At 32.3% G+C, this 17,052-nt stretch overlaps 2 non-coding genes across 2 annotated transcripts; both read right to left on the bottom strand.

The window, feature by feature from the left end:
• Positions 1–7,119: 7,119 nt before the first annotated feature.
• Trnaq-uug lies at positions 7,120–7,191 on the bottom strand. Its single transcript has one exon. It is a non-coding gene; the product is annotated as a tRNA-Gln (tRNA).
• Positions 7,192–7,484: 293 nt separating this feature from the next.
• Positions 7,485–7,556, bottom strand: Trnaq-uug. Its single transcript has one exon. It is a non-coding gene; the product is annotated as a tRNA-Gln (tRNA).
• Between the last annotated feature and the right edge of the window lie 9,496 nt (positions 7,557–17,052).

Here is a 17,052-nt window from a genome sequence, read left to right as displayed (position 1 = left end):
GTGCAGAACATAAGCGTATTCAAACGAAAAAATCGGCAATCAAAAATTTGTTTAATGTATGTAAACAAAAGTGTGGTTAATATTATCAGATCATTGTTGATATCAACCATGGCGTTATTAATATTAACCAAAAGTTACTTTTATTCCTTTTCAAATTTGAATTTTGCAATATAAACAAATTTTTGGTACAACTCAATAGAGTTCAACTATTTTCAGACTGATTCTGAACAGAAACTCACTGGGAGTTTTCTCTCTTTTCCCTTTCCTCATATGATGAATAAAAATTCCCTGAGTATTTTTTATTTTAAATTGCGGAGTTGAGCTGTCAAAAAATTGTCAAGCAGCTTTTTCGAAGTTCGAATTTCCTCCTCCCAAATTTTTGGGGAAAATGCTATTGCCTGGGAGTTAATTATTGGAGGATTTCTTTCTCGGGAGAAACAAGTTCCCGGAGAACAAACTCCCCGGCAGTATTCAGAATTGGGCTGTTCGTTTGTTTACTGTTTATTTTTCCAAGAATGGCTATAGTTCGAAAAATGTGATGGAAATTTTCGTCCTATAGCTTTGTTTTGCGAAATTCGCAAACAGAAACCGATCGGAAAAACGGATAATATATCGGATATATCCAGCTTAAATATACCCTACTGTGCATTGCCTATGACAACTTAAAAAAATGTGACCAATTAATATTAAATGTTAGAATTTTTGTTTTAAATTACCTCTTTTATTTCAGCTAGATGGTAATATTGTTCGAATTTTAATTTGCGTTTTCATCCACGGCCACCACCACGCTCTTACCAATATGTAACAAATTATAATTTTAACTATACTAGTTACTCTCTGTGCTCGATGATTGGGCACCCGCTCTAATTTATTTGTTAGTACAATGAACTTTTTACGACACAAATTATTGTCGAGCACTAAAAGCTGCTACAAAACTAATGTTTTTTATGTACGAGTGCATAGTACAAACGAAAAGACACAGATAGCAGAACACATTCGCAATAAATTAGTGGAAATGACTTATGTGTTTTTTATTTTAATCGTGGATATAAATTTTGCAAATGCGAAGAAAAAGCAAAGACAAGCGAGATAAGTGAGCCAAAAGGCAATAAATAAGCTGTTGTGAGAGTTAAATAAAAATTATCTTACGTAAAGAGAGATAAATTTTATACGCGTATGCATACAAACGTACATACATACATAAGGTAGTAAAGCGCTATTGTGTGGGAGATATGTATGTAAATGCTTGACTGCGTCGGCTTGGGTATTGAGGTAGGGCGCGAAATGATTTTACTACGCAAGTCTTGTTAAACCTGACGGATATTTTTAAGCCCATTTAGACACCATTATACGTTTAGTAATGTATGTATGTATTTGACTTATTATACTGATTTCTTAGTAAATTTAAATTTAAATTAGTCTCCTTTACACAATTTAAAAAAAAGTAAGGAGCCCCTTTATATTTCATACCTACCTACATACATACATATTTAAGCATGCAAAGAAAATGTTTCTAAAGAATAGTTAGAAACAAAATGTATGTATATACAGTGAAAGCTCTCATATACGGACGCACAGTGTGGCCGAAATTCAAAAGTGCAGCCAAAATTCTAAGGTTTAAAGAAATTATTCGAAATTTCGTACTGGGGGGTTTTCGAGGTCGCTAATAACGAATCCGCTGCGGTGTTGCCGCGAATCATTTTTAGTGGTAGCCAAATTCATTTTAAAAAAGGGCTAAAAAAAGTCGTTGTGGCTAAAAATGGTAGCTAAAATTTTTTACTTACATATACATACTCGAAAATTTTCGAGCATGAGCTCGAGCAATTCGAGTTTTTTCGAGTAATTTGAGCAATGTATTTTTTATTATGTTGACATTTTTGGTAGCAACTTTATAAATTTTTCAAATTATTGATATATAATGCAAAGATTGTTACATTGGTATTTAATAACATAATTTATTTAACATGAATTAGAAAGCAGCTGCTGACAAATACAATTTACAAATTTTCTTTTGTTTATGAAATTGTTCAAAAACTCGAAAATTTTGAACAAACATTTGAACAGTTGAGCAATGAACGAGTTTCGAGCGAGTATCGAGCTACTCGCATTGCTCGATATCCGGGTATCTAGAGCTCTAATATGTATATCACCTATGACGTCGTATTTCGGTCAAAATTTTCAAGAGAGAGTTAGCGGTATCATAATCAGCGCCACCATCTGTATTCGTTTCAACATGCATATCTAATAGCGTGGGCCGAAGATCCGTTTTTTAGAATTTTGATTGGTAATAGCAAAAATATGATTCATTATGCTTTAAAAAAAATCGGTGTGAAATTTGGAATTTTTTGGTCAATAACCTAGGCTTGCCCAAGTCCACCAAAGTTCAAAATGCTCAAAAAATAAAAATTTATAGATAAATAAATTAATACATTTTTTTTACTAAAATTACAATAATCTTCGAAAGTATTAGTCCTACATCATTTGTTATATGGACCTTTTTTGTAGAGAATCGAAGTTAGCTAAAAAAAAATTTTTTATCGTCGAGCCTAGGATATTTACCAAAAGTTTTCACATTTCACACATATTTATTTTAGTGAATAATGAACCATATTTTTGCTGTTACCAATCAAATTTCTAATAAAGCGGATTTTCGGCACCCGCTGATTTCTAAGTATACACGCAAACATTTTCAATAAGTAATGGTTTAGAAAAACCATGATACAATAAAAAGGTAAAACCGCTCGCTCAATTTGTCGGCCATCATTTATTTTTTGAAGTTTGTCTACTTTAGAAAATTGAAATTTTCAGATCAACCCAAATGCCAAATAAAAGTAAAACAAAAAACAAATGATGAAAATATTCAAATTTTTGTATCATGAGAAAAACAATGTACTCTGGAAAAAAGCTAATATTTTATCCAACCAAAAACGTGTTTGTGTAAAAGGGGAAATATACGACATCAGCTTACTGCATCCATCAAATTTTTGTACCATCAGGCTCGAAGCTTATAACTTACCAGCATGCTGGTACAATATCTATTTCTTTGCAAATAATGTCCAGAAATGATCGAAATGATTAGAGCCGAAATTTCATAATTTTTGTACCATTTTGTTAAACATTGTTTTTTTTTTTTTATTCACAACTATCGTAATTTTCCGAAAACATGGCTTTGACTCATGGTACAATAATTACAGGTATTGTCTTCCCAGAGGGGTTTTCTTCACATCGAAATTTGTGCTCCCTCATTTTCATTTTGACGCAGTTCAATGTTGATTCTTTTACTTTTATTTGGCTTTGCTTTTTGTTTTCGCTTAATTTAATTTTTATAATTTTTCAAGAAAATACTTTTGAAATGAAGTGAGCCATAAAAATATCGAATTTATTTACTAAGCAAATGTTTTTGTTCTGATTTTGCAAATTAAATAAGTCTTGTGCAAGAAGGTTTGTTTAAAAAAATACATGTACATATATGGTATATGGGTTATCGAAATATCCCTTTTCCCTAGCAGTAACCCTTTTTGTGTGGGCAACAATGATGTTTTTCAAATAAGGTAGATCGTGATATGCGCTCTCTGAGAAGACAATACCTGTAATTATTGTACCATGGCTTTGACTCATATAGTGCAAGAAATTTTCCCCAAAATACTTTTTACTTAGAAAAATTAGCTAATTTCACCATTCACGAATAGTTTTTGAAGTCGCACCAGTGAATCACACCACAAGAACATACACGGTCATTAAGCATATTAAGCGCCGTAAACTTATATATTTTAAACTATAGTTAAATCGTTAATAGATAAGTTAACGGTCCTAACACTTTTATAGTATGTATGTATAAAAACGTAAGGAGCATACAATACATATATGTATATATACATATGTCAGTATTTCTTAGTTTAAAAATTCTTCTCTTACTTAAAAAAAAAATAGATCAAATTAAGCATATACAACTTTTTCATGCCAAGGATGAATAAATTCTCCAAAGGGCTAAAAAAGGGCCAGGGGCAATTTTAAATTTATGTGGCCAAAAAAAGTTTGTGGTAGCTAAATCTAGCCACCAAAGGGCTAAAAGGCAACACTGATCCGCTGTCAGAATTACAAAATTCGAACTGGCCGATCCAGTAAGGCCTCTGCTAAATTTCGGACTTTTTAATTAGAATTCTTAGAAAGATTTTGAGTATGCGGTTTTATAGCCCAGTCAATTTTAGACCTATGCCGAATTTCCACTAGGCATTGAAATGACAAAAAATTTATGCCATTTAAAAAAAAATGCCATGTGGAAATGAACTTAATAACTATTTTTTAATGTAATGGCACGATTATTTTTTAATGCCCAGCTTTGTCATTTGCCATTTCTGCCAATTAATGCCTAGTGGAAATTCAGCATTTTTTTTTTTTGTTGACAGTGCCAGTTATTTTCTTCCATACGAAGTATGTTCGATGATATGAAGAAAATCAGCAACATCTCAAAAATAAAATAAAAAATAAAATAAGCAGCCGTAAGCCCCAGCTGCTTTGAACTTTATACTCAAATTAAATGGTCCACAAAACGCATACTCAAAATCTTTCTTTGAAATCTAATTAAAAAGCTTTTTTTATTCTATAGCTAATACTTTTCTACGTAAACTCAAATAGGTTTAAAGAGAGCATCCAACAGCGTGTTGTTACTATTGCATTTAACAACTCAAATTGTTTTTAAAAATAAACGAAAAAAAAACCTATACATTTTTATTTCTTAAAAGTTCTTGTTACAGTACTTCTTTTCACAAATTTTGTAACGTATTTTAATAACCTTCGCGCGTAGAATCCGTTTGGTTTTGTTTGGTTTCCTATTCTCTAACCACATTTATACGTTAATAACTTTTCGATTTTTATTACAATAATGTTGTGCTTGGGAGAAGGTCACACTAGAAATGAATATAAAGAGAGGGCCTTGGTTGCAGGTCGTTACAGTGAACAGTTTTCACTTCTTAGGTGATCCCTTTAGTCAACTCAATGTCAAAAAAGGTCCTATCTAGAAACTTTTCTCGAATTTCGGCCACACTTTTGGTATTCGGCCGCACTGTGGGACGCTCTAATAAGCGAACATCTCCGGATGCGGACACTCAAACATATCTAATTATGAAAAAAAAATCTCCCATAATCGGACGCGAAGCTCTAACAAGCGGCAATTTTTTTTTTACAGTTTTTACGAAGTTTCCATAGGCGGGCATCTGTCATGGGCGGACAAAAAGTAGGATAGGTGACCACCTCGGTGCCCGCTTATGGGAGCTTTCACTGTATATGTATGTACATACATACATACATACATACTATGTACATAAAAAAGTGTTCTCAGTTTTCCGAAAGGAGAATCCCAATATCATTCGAAATGTCTGTCATCTCGCACAGAATTAAATTGCAAGATGTTTCACACTGTCTGCTGAAAAGACAGGTGGTATAACAGGAATGCAGACAATGAAAGAGCAGGTATGTATGTACATATGTAAATGAAATACTATTCACATTGCTCTTCTAAACTTGAATTCAGGTGGAAGCAAATAGATGGATGGTCAACCGGAAGTGGCGTTTAGCTGAAGAGCTATGCAGGTGGTTGCATGGTTTAGAGTGGCACTCAGAAATTCCAAGAATAATATGCAAAGCTATTGACTGCAAGTTTTTAAAGATTTTTCTACTTTTTTGTTTGTACTAAGTTCAGGTACTTGTGGTATGTCTGCAATTTAAATGCTTAGCAGTTGTTGGTTTTGTGACTTTAGATAATAAGTTAAATGGAATTTATGGTGGATTAAAATGCTAAGATGAAGAAATGAGAGAAATAAAGAAAAGAAGAACAAATAATATTCTCTAGTTAGTCTGCGAATGGTTTGTTTAATTGAATTTAAAAACTGAAACTAATGCGAATGTTTCACCTAATTGAAAGATAGAATCATTCGTTTGCGTAGGCGAATCTATGTAAATACATACTTATCTAAAAATATGATAGGGATAGGGTACATATACATAAGGATATATTGATTAAAAAAGTAATAAACATTAAATAAACGAAAGAAAATTCCTCAAAACTGGTCAAAATATGGTGCTCATGTTTTTTCAAATGCCAGTAACATGGAGGGAAATGTTTTTTTCTGTTTGTTTTTTTTTACCCGGAAACATTTTACCAACTAAATTGGGGATGCTCTATCTTTTGTTGGTATTACCGTTTTCTGGTTTCGACTGGAAGTCCATTATTTTTTAATTAGATACCTATAGATATTTTTACTGCAGATTCGAATTCTAAGGATAAAAATACCTAAATTTTGTTTGAAACTTTTTTCTCTGAAGTGCCTTTTTCAACCTCTAAATGGCCCTTGAACTTTAACTCGTTATCTTAAAATTTCATGGTCATAAAACTGCATACTCAGAAGTATTTTACAAATTCATATCAAAAAAAGTTCAAAAGTTAGATGGTTTTATGAGTATTTCAAGAAACTTTTTACAAAACTTTAGGACCCTGCTAGTGCGTGAAAAATTTTAATTTTTTTACATCGAAAAAAGTTTGACTTTGACCAGCTATAAATCTGCCATTCTATTAATTTATATGAATAAGTAGCAATACGACAAAATAACGCCAAATACGTCAAAGAAAAGATTTTATCGAATTGCAAAATTTAGATGTTTATAATTTAAGGAACACCCTAACGCATATACATACTAATTTGATTATGTTAAACCTGTATGTACATACATATGTATATGTTCCTATACATATATTCTTCTTTTGAAGGTGCAATAAAATAAATAGTAATTGACCAACGAGTTGAATTTTTAACCCACTGTGCATAAAGTATGTGGTGAGGAAAATCCATCTGGAGACATGGCCTTTGTATACTAGACTTTGGAAATTTGTAAATATGCAACTTTTTTGAGCCCCCTAATTAGTATTTACTTTTTACGCAAAATTATCGATTTTGGTTTGCTATATTTACCTCACCCAGTTATGTATGCACCGCACCCATGCATCGTGAACATAGAAACGCACAAACATATAAATTCTATATACATACATATGTATAAGCAAATATATTTTTATCAGAAAAAACCAACAATTTCGATTTAAAAAAACGTGTTATGTTTTATTCAAGGTTCTACCGAGATTTGAACTCGGATCGCTGGATTCAAAGTCCAGAGTGCTAACCATTACACCATAGAACCGGTTGGAAGCACTCGTGCCAAAATTGCAAGCAGATAATTGGCAAAGATTTTGTGTAGCCAAAGTTATCAATTAAAATAATATGTAGTCGAATAAAAGGAAAAAAATGTTATATGAAATTTAAAAATTTTGAAAAAAAAGTAAGTAATGAAAAAGTTTAAAATTTGATAGAACATAATGTGTATTAACATTTTAATTTATTTTTAAATTTTTCTACTTAAGTATTTGCTTTATATGCGTATGTATGTATGTATTGTGGGGAAAAAAAATGGAAAGACACTTTTAATTCTCTCACAGGTTCTACCGAGATTTGAACTCGGATCGCTGGATTCAAAGTCCAGAGTGCTAACCATTACACCATAGAACCGGAATGGTGCGGAGCTGCCAGAAAGCATATACTTACTAGCGCTGCGCATAGCGTAGAACACGAAATCACCACGTGCTTGCTCTGAACAAAGTAGCTAGCAGTTGTTGTTGTTGTTGCACTCGCTGAGAGTAAGTGCCGTGGTGTGTATGCCGTGGCGCTCACCAGCATTGGTGGTGGTTATTTATAGCGTGCAGTTGCTCTGCCAATATTGCTAAAATTTAAAACTACAGTGGAAAATAAAAGAATGATTCATAAAACAGAAGTATAAACGAATTAAACTGGCAAATATTGGTTGCACATTTTTCACTTCGTTTTTTTTTATTTTCCATTTATTTATTAACTTCTTCAGTTTTTGCTCTTATTTTGCTAGCAAATTGCAAAAACGACTTGCCTCATTAAATTAAGATGTCTTAATGTGGCTGTAAAATGGCAAATGTGTCACTTTCGATTTGGCGAATGATTGCTATTTTGCAACGATAGAATTTTTATGGCCACTGACAAATGAAAAATTTATGCATTTTGTGCTTATTTTTTCATATTTCGTTTCTTTTTGCTGCTTGAACTATGCATGTAGGTATTTATCGAATAAATTTTATGCAATGCTTTCAGAAATCGTCGCACCGGAAATCCAATTAAAAACGAATTTTCGCTAGTGATTTGTTTTTTTTTTGTGCTTAATATATATTCGCATAAGTTTACTTGAAAGAGAATGCTAAAGATAAATGAGGACATTAAAATGAACTTTTTGTATGCCGAATAGAATAATGAAGGAACAAAGGGATGAACGATGAGGATTCAGTGGTTCTCCAATTGCTGGCGGTCTCGAACTCTAGCATGACCTGTAAAAACGACCCCCAGCCTAGTGATGACAGCACATGAAAACATTTTCCAAAAAATCGAAATAATTAGTACTGGCGCACAGTGGTCTGAATCCCAAATCTAGGTGGGCAAATAAATAATTTTTTTTTTGTGTTTTTATATTTGCTTATATCTGCTACACCTGGTTTTCTACGATTTAACCACTAAAATATTTTAATATGGTTGTATCAGTGCCTTATGCGACACACACTCACTTTTCACCATATTTATTCCGCCATTTTAAATTTCTTAAACCTGACTTCAGATTCGTAATAAGCGACCGCGAAAGCGTTTGCAGGCTATGTTGTATTAAAACGCCTTGATTTCTTAGTTTTTGTACCCCCCCCCCCCCTTTTTTTTAATTTTTAAAATCTGACTTCAGATTCGTAAACAGTGACCTCAAAATCTCATAGAAACAAAGTGGTGACAAATTGTTCAAAGCGTCTTTGAGCAAATAGTTTTGTCCACTTAGATTCGGATATCAGACCACTGTGATATCTCAGTGAAAAAAAGATATTTTAGCAAACTCAACGGCATTTGAAAAGGTAAAACTCATACTTGTATATAATGCTCATAGTTTTTTTGACTGAAAATACCTCAAAAATAATGTAATGTTGCATTTTTTGCACTTTTAGGTTAAGATATCTCGGAGACTAGAGCCAATTGAAATATTTGGACCTCGGATTCGGATTCAGCGCATCAAAAACCTTCGAAAAAGTATACTCTGGGTAAAATTTTTGTCGGCCTGTATAATCTAAAACTTCAGCAGTCCAACGGACTCACATTCGGGTTAAGCAGAGAATAAGTAAATAAGACCTTTTGTTGTTAAGAGGACCGATGTTTTGAGAAAATTACATATATCGCTTTTCTTTGCCGCGTTATTTTAAAATAAAATTCTTAATGCGGTTCATGATCTTCACTTAATTGATAAGGTGCATAAAAGTCGATAGTGAGTTATTGAAAAATTTCACTTTTTTGTTGAAATTGAGAATGGAAAAAAATTTTAAGTATTTAGTGTATTCATAATTATGAAATATATAGTTTTCGAAAGAAATAAATTTAACTAATTGACCGATTTCGGTAATTCTTTTTCTATCAGAAAGGTGTTACCTCAAGGCTTGTTCCATACTTATTTGGTTTATGGCGATTTCGTTTCTACAAAAAATGTTGCCTTCTTATCGCCCTCTTCGTAGTGTTAGTGTGTAGAGGGCAAAGAGAAGGCTGCATTTTTCGGTAGAAACGAAATCGGCATTAGATTCGACCTTTGGGTCATGAAGAAACTAACGGTACTATTCAATTTTTATATGAGAATTGAAGTCGTTTTTGTTTTTTTGCTTAAAAATTACTTGTTAAATTTTGCCCTCATAAAAAATTGCGATAACTTCAACCGGACTCAGTAGATTGCAACACATTCAAATGCAGTAATTCGAATACATTTGCATCAAACAAAGCCTAAATACCTACATATATAAATGTAATTTACGCCCATTGCATAGTTGTATGCGTGCATGGCATGCAACAAGTGTATTAAATGCTTTTGTGATATCACAAATTTGAATTATGCCATTGCCGTTTTACGTATGTATTTAAATGTGACTTTTGTGTGTAAATATAAATGTTCGTAGATTTTTCTGTATGCATTTACATATGTACATAAGTATGTGTCGCTTACGTATAATCTTTACAAATGCCGCTTTTCCAGACTATAGCTTCGCAGTCGCTTTGCTTGAGGGTGGAGGTTAAAACTACTCTCAGACTGAGCCCTTACCCAATATGTATTTATGTACGTATGTATTTGAATTTGAATGCGCCGAATCGGCAACAATATTGTTGGCAACAAATGTTTGTCAACATGCATATGTATCTAAATCAAGAATGATAGAATACAAGATTGCGCCGATTGCAGCAGAATTCGTGAGAGTAATTTTAGCGTGACGTCATCGTAGAGTTGACAACTGAGAGCGGCGAGAATGAGGGCGACTAGTGATGTGCTGAATTGTCCCCAATTCTCGGTACCCAATACTTAAAAAAGATTTCGGTACAATATACTTCCTTTTCGGTATCCGATACCGATTATTTACATTAAACCCTCGCCATTATATGCATTTCAGGTTTAGAAAAAACTTGCATTACTAATTTATATGATATCGGCTAAAACACTTGAACTTGTCGCCACAGAAAAATATTATTTTATCAGTTTTAACCTTAGTCGATCCAAGGTTCAAGAAAAATGTTTTGACGGATGAAGAAGCTTTTCAGGGGGGAGATCTAACCAGTTAGCGAGAAGTTTCGGATCGATATCGTACTTGTTGGTGTAACAATATTTCATATCATAGGTCAACAAGCCCGATACCGATTCGAAAATTGTCGCTAACTGGTTATAGAATCTGCCCCTTGGCCTCCAAAAATGATATCGTCCGATTCAGCTGGAACAAAAATGCTTCAAACAAGTGAGAGTTTCTCTGCGTTATGGCCTGGAACCGACATATATACATCTTTCATTTGAATCAGTATTAAAAGCTCTATCGGCTCTATTGGCGAGTCTCCCCTGAGCCGTTTTTTTCCATATCTTTGGCCTGTGTGCGCTTTTATTTGAAATCTAAATGTTTTGGTACCGAGTATCGAGAGTATTGGATACATTTTAAATCGTTACCGAGTATCGATCAATACTTGAAAGTATTGACTGAGCACATCACTACTGCTGTCTTCTCTACTATGACGTCACCGAAACAGCTGATTCTGTCAAAATCACTGAGAGCCGAGTAGCGGTATCGTCATCGGCGCCACCTCTGTATTCTCTCCACCGTGTATCTAAATGTGTATGTGACATATATTGTATCGTGTTAAAGCTTAAACAGACGGCAGCGTTGATCCGGACTAACTCGGACTCAATCCGGATCAACTGCAGTTAATTCCCGAGTTGATCCGGATCAACGCTGTCATCTGTTTATGCTTTTAGAGAGCGAATTAGACGAGTTTGTTGGGGAGTGGGAGTGAATGTAGAGGAATTGAATAATTGATATCGATATTAAAGAAACCATTTGGTGCAGGTACCAACATCGATAGTGATACCTACATATGGCGATGGCCAGTAAAATATCAATAAATATATCGATTATTATAGATAAAAAAATCGAAAAATACCATTAATATCACGGATTTTTGGATAGATGCCTTTATACTATAACAATTAAAAAGGAATTAATTCTTTAAGAAAACTGCATTAAAAAAACATTTATTTCTTTTTCTGGCACTGTCTCGCTGTCACCAAAAAATAAATAAAATAATAAAAATGTGAAATAAGGACACCCGTGCAGCCGGGGTTCTGAAGTTTTCAATATCGTCGTTAAAAATGCAAAAACTCGCAACTGCTCACCGAAAGCGGCAGGAATAAAGTCGTTTCTATCCATACCAAAATATTTATATCCTTATACGGTTAAAAATTTTGGTTTTGTTTAAAAAAAGAGAGCACATACATATGTTGGGTTTAGAATTTAAACAGTTCGGTTTAAATTTTACACTCAGAAATTTTCTAGTTCAATTTATGTTTTAAAGAAAAATTTTCTATATGTGAAACCTACAATTAAAACATTTGGGTTTGATTTTCAAACAAATAGGGTCTATATTTGCAACTACGAAACATTAAAGCATTTCAGTATAAATTTTATACAAAAAGCTCTCTATACTTTAAATATACTGATATTACAAATGCGGGAGTGAGTTTGTTTGTTTGTTAACCTTTCGATCTTTAACTACTCAACCGATCATAATGAAATTTTACACACTGGTGTAATTTAGCCCAACTTAAAACATAGGATAGCTCTTAAATGGATTTATTCATACTGTATACCTCAGCAAGTATTTGTGGTAGAGTACTAGAACTTGGTATGGAGATATATAAATACAATGCCATACTCATGGAGGACGGTTGCCACCTAAATAAAAAAATTAAATTGAAATTGAATTAAGGGAATGATTTATGTGAAATTTGTATTAAAATATGGGTGTCAGACGAAGAAAATGGTTGTAGCTTGAAAATATTCAAAATAAATAATAACAAAAAAAAATAGGATTGCCGACTGTTTCAAAACTCGAAATTAAAATTAATTATTCGCAAGCTATGTACATACAGTAATTTTCCCATATAAGCTCAAACTCAATAAATGATTTATTAAAAATGTGTGATAGAACTGGGTTTGAAGGGCCTTTTTTCTAAACTTCATGTAAGAAGGTTGCCACTGAATTGAAAAATCAAATTTTACTTGAATTCACCGAATTAGGTAATTGGAATATGTACATGCCACAATACGGGTTTCAGATGAAAGACGTTTAGTTTTAGTTTAAAAATAATTTGAAATAATTTTTGGGATGCCATCTGTTTTAAAAGTCAAATTTAATTAAATTATACACAAGTAAAAGTGTCAAACGCAAGTGTGTTTAGAAAGCTTTAGTCTGATTATGTAGAATTTTCTGAGGTATTTTAAGAGGGTTGCCAACTGTTTTAAAACTAAATTCAATTAAAATTATTTAATAAGTTAAGTGTAGCATTACATTATGGCTGTTAGTCGAAATGGATTTGAAAAAGGCTTAATTTCTAGACTAAGTATAAGAGGGTTGCCATCTGCTTAAAAAATCAAATTGAAAAAATTCAGAGAATAAGTCAATTAAAAATGTATCGCAAAGAAAAATTTTAAGAAAGTTCTAGTTTCATACATTAAAAAAACGAATTTTTTTATTGTTTTGGCTGATGTTAAGTATGTTGAGTTGCATTGAAATAAATTACACCTCATCTAGTACGCAGAAATTTCCTATGTATGGTCAGCGGAGCGGGTGAGGCAAATCTAGTTTAGATATATAAGGTAGATATACCCTTGCCAAAAAATGTCACTTAGAAGTCCGTTCGGAAATAAGACTGTAAATTTTGGGTAGCCGGACATACAAGCTTTTGCATTATCCTAATACGCGGTTTTGTACATTAAACGACGTTGTGCAAGTACTTCATAAGGAAAAAAATTTTTTTGTTTCTTAGAATTGCTATAAAATATTTTTTGATCGAATGAAAATATTTTAATTTGTATTGATGACTTTTAAAATAAAAATGACTAACTGATTTTTATTGATGACGTTTATAAATAAAAGTCTTCGATAACTGTTTTCTAAGGCATTTAATGTAAAAATAAAAAAATAACTGTTATTTGCAGATTATTTAGGCAAAAATCGAAAATAGTTCTTATTTTGGATTTATAAAATAAAAGCCAAAAATAATTGTTTTTTTTTTTAATTTTGCATAAAATTTGCAAATAAAAACTTATTTTCAAAGTCGATTCTCGGTGGAAAAAAGAAATCGTTTGGTACGTATCACTTAGTTGTAGAACATTTCCTTCATAGTGAATTTTTCAATGACAGTTTTCATCAATAACTGTTATGTTCCGTCCTTGCTTATAACCTTTTATAATGTCATCGAACGCAGGTCAATGACATACCCTTTAACTATCTACTATCGATAAATCTATCAGCTAAACCATTTATTAGACAAGTTTATGGGAATTAAAAGGCTTAGCTTCGTACCATGGAAATCGTCGCTTTGGGAATAAATGCTCATGTCAGTCTACAGACTGCTAAGTAAATATCTACATACGTATCTGCATACAAAGAGGTATTGAATAAGCATTTTATTCCTCAACTACATTGTAGATATGTACATAAATCCCAAGTGTGCACATATTTATCGAGCATGTGGGGAGATATGGATTTACGCATCTTCAGCGCCGGCTTTTCTCTACTTCTATTTTGATCTCTAATTTCTCGCACATGTTTTTCCTTATTCCTTTTTGATTTATGAATGATATGCGTAAGTAAACAAAAAGCCGCGTTAAATCAATTGTGTAAGGCAGTGAAAATGAATGAAATGGCAAGAAATAAAATTTGTGAAGTAAAAATGTGTAACAAAGTTAAGAAGAAGATGGGCAAAAATCATTATTCATACGCCGCGACACACACAATTCCGAGAATATATTTTGCCTTAGGATACAGTAAGGACATGAAGAGGAGAATTTACATATCGTCGTTTAGAGTACGCGTATCGCGTATCGTGGTTCTGCACAACCTCGTAACTGACAGTTGTGCCAAAAAAGATATTTGCTCACCTTATCCATTTATACTAAAATATCGATACTTAGATAAAAGAAGAAGAGGTATTTAGGGATACAAGAGAGAACCGTTTTGAAATAAGACAAGTTTTATCCTGTTCTATAAAATTTCGACAACCTCACATACGAGGTTTTGAACGACGATATGTGTGTGAATTGGATACTGGTTTTTATAACTGAATTAGTGTAATATTAGTCATTTGGATAATTTTGTCGAGACTTTATTTTCGCATGTAATTCCATGGAGAGCGAAAAGACGGATTTCATCGAAAGGCCAACGTCAAAAGAGAAGAATGCTGTGTTAGAGAATATATAGATATTTTAAAATCTACATGTTTGATAAATTAATATGTATCCGCTGCTAAGGGTAAATTGATGAAAAAAATTAAATAGAGCTGCCATTAAAAATAATAATGTATGTAATTAAATTGAATAAAATAAGGAAATTTGGAGACCTATTCAATTAAGGCCTAAAATTTAATTTACATAATGCCATATGTATGCACATTAGGATGGTCCTTCATATATCAACATCTAAATTTTAAACATAGCACCCTTTTATTCTTTTTTTCAACATACGAAATGAGACATCAACGAAGGGTTTGAATTTTTGTTTTTTTCATCGCAAAAATTCTACAATACTTTGACTTGAAATCCCCGTAAATTTGTCATATTGTAAAAACTGATTCATATAAATTCATAATAACAAAAACCTAAACCCTTTTTTTATTTTGAAATTTCCATGGACATCTTTATTATGTACGTTAAGTGGTCTAACTTTTGTATGGGGAAAAAAATTTATCCTAGAAAACGGGGCACCCCTTGGTTTTTTTTTTTCATTTCATATTTGTAATATCAGTACCAACTTTCAGTTTTCTACTGCAAACAATACAGGGTGCTCAATGACCTTGAAATGCGCTAGTAGATAGCTGCGAAAGTGGAAAAAATATAGGTGATTTTTAGAAAATTAAAATTAATTAAATAAAGAAATTATGAGAAAGTAGGTTTTTTCAATAAGATTCAGACTGATCCAAAAATTAATTATTAGGAAATTAACGAAATTTGTCACACAAAAAATTAAATAAAGCAGCATTTTAAATGGAGTTGCCATCTGCCTAACAAAATCAATAAAAAAATTTGATTGGAAAAACATTCGGTAAGGTTCAGAAAATATATCTGTACTTGAATACTTTGCCTACAAAAATAGGGTTGCAAACTTTAAAATATTAAAGTGAAATAAATTTTAAGATTAAATATATTAGAGCTTATCAAACGAAAAACGCCCTATCTCATCACATTTTCAATGTATTTTCGTTTGAGGTAAGGCGTTTTTGAATCGAATTCTGAGATAGGGCGTTCTTCAATCAAATTCTGAAGTATGGCGTTATTGAAAAGTTTTCTGAGATAGACCGTTTTCGAACTGACTGCCGAGATAGGTCGATCTTCCACTCAGCCATCGATATGCTTACAAAAGATATTTTTTAAACCAGAGTGGCCACTTATCAAATCAATGCCATTTATTAAAAAATTATTCGAAATGAAAAATCTTTAAGAATAACTACATCAAAAAAATTTAGTAGAGCTGCCACCTGATATCTGGTAACTTAGCTAACGGAAGCTATAAAGGAAAATTATAAGTACAAAATGTGTATCAGGAAGCTTTTATAAATTGAACTTTTGAAATTTAAAAAAAAAAAAACAGTAACTAGGGTTGCCACCCAATAAGAATAGGAAAGCGATCTAAAGAGATTTTTTGATGCCTCTTTAATAAGGCAACTGTTTTAGAGAAAATGGTTTAGTAATGCATTTCCATTCATTTGAATAAAATTGAACATATTCAAAGTATTTAGAAAAAACTGTATTGTGTGTACTGCACATATATATATTTATGCATCATGATATTACTGGGCATATTCATGCATATACAAAAGCATTTTTTACACAAGCAATGACTTAAAAATCATCATTCTCAGTGAACTGCAAAAGAAGTGTCAACAACCTACCAACAATAAACAAGTATCCTCATAAAAATATATACATATGTATATGTATATACGTACAAATATAGGAATGTGAAATATTTACAATACTTATGTATATGCATATACGTATGTATGTGGAAACGTACGCACTTATAAATGCTTATAATTGATTACCTTTTGAAACACTCGGCTGCACAAGGCGAAGTTATACTAATATCAACATATGTGACCTGGTCTACGGAAAGGGGGTTTAGGTGTCAAAAAATCAATTTTCACTTTTTGGTTGATTCGGATGGAAGATGAGATGCTTTTTCACGTGGTGAAAAGCAGAAAATCCTAACTTGCTTAGAAGTGTACTAAAAATGTAGAGAAAGAAGAGTAAAAATACGACAAAATATAATTTATTGGTAATGAACAAAATACATTGAATTATAAGCTATAAAGACATGATTATACACTAGAAAAACGTATTATGGGCCAAAAATAATAATGCTGAGTAGTTTATGT

Source organism: Rhagoletis pomonella, unplaced genomic scaffold (assembly GCF_013731165.1).
Source record: "Rhagoletis pomonella isolate Grant_MI unplaced genomic scaffold, Rhpom_1.0 Rhpom_scaffold_00732, whole genome shotgun sequence".
NCBI classification, from domain to species: domain Eukaryota; kingdom Metazoa; phylum Arthropoda; class Insecta; order Diptera; family Tephritidae; genus Rhagoletis; species Rhagoletis pomonella.
This window is presented reverse-complemented; position numbering and strand designations above follow the sequence as displayed.